This window comes from Myotis davidii, unplaced genomic scaffold (assembly GCF_000327345.1).
Source record: "Myotis davidii unplaced genomic scaffold, ASM32734v1 scaffold1915, whole genome shotgun sequence".
NCBI classification, from domain to species: Eukaryota; Metazoa; Chordata; class Mammalia; order Chiroptera; family Vespertilionidae; genus Myotis; species Myotis davidii.
In genome coordinates, this window is record NW_006286237.1 from 192533 (window position 1) to 192918 (window position 386).

Below are 386 nucleotides of genomic sequence, written 5' to 3' on the forward strand. Positions count from 1 at the left end.
GGCCTCCCAGGCTCAGACCCTGAGCTCCTCATCTCTGCTGGCCCTGACATGGTGCAGTTTTTCGTTTTGTTTTGTTTGTTTGTTTTTTCAGAGGGAGGGAGAGGGAGAGAAACATTGATGAGAGAGAATCATGGATGGGCTGCCTCCTGCACGCCCCCCTACTGGGGATCAAGCCCAAACCCCGGGCATGTGCCCTGACGGGGAATCGACGTGACCTCCTGGTTCACAGGCCGATGCTCAACCCCTGAGCCACACCGGCCCAGCGGATGGTCCATCCTGTAAGGGGGGGATCCTGGCAGGAGTCCCCCATTCTGCCTCAAGGAAAGGGGAGGAGGGGGGTAAGGAGAGAAAGAGCGCCCAGTGCCCCCCCAGACGGCTTACCCCAT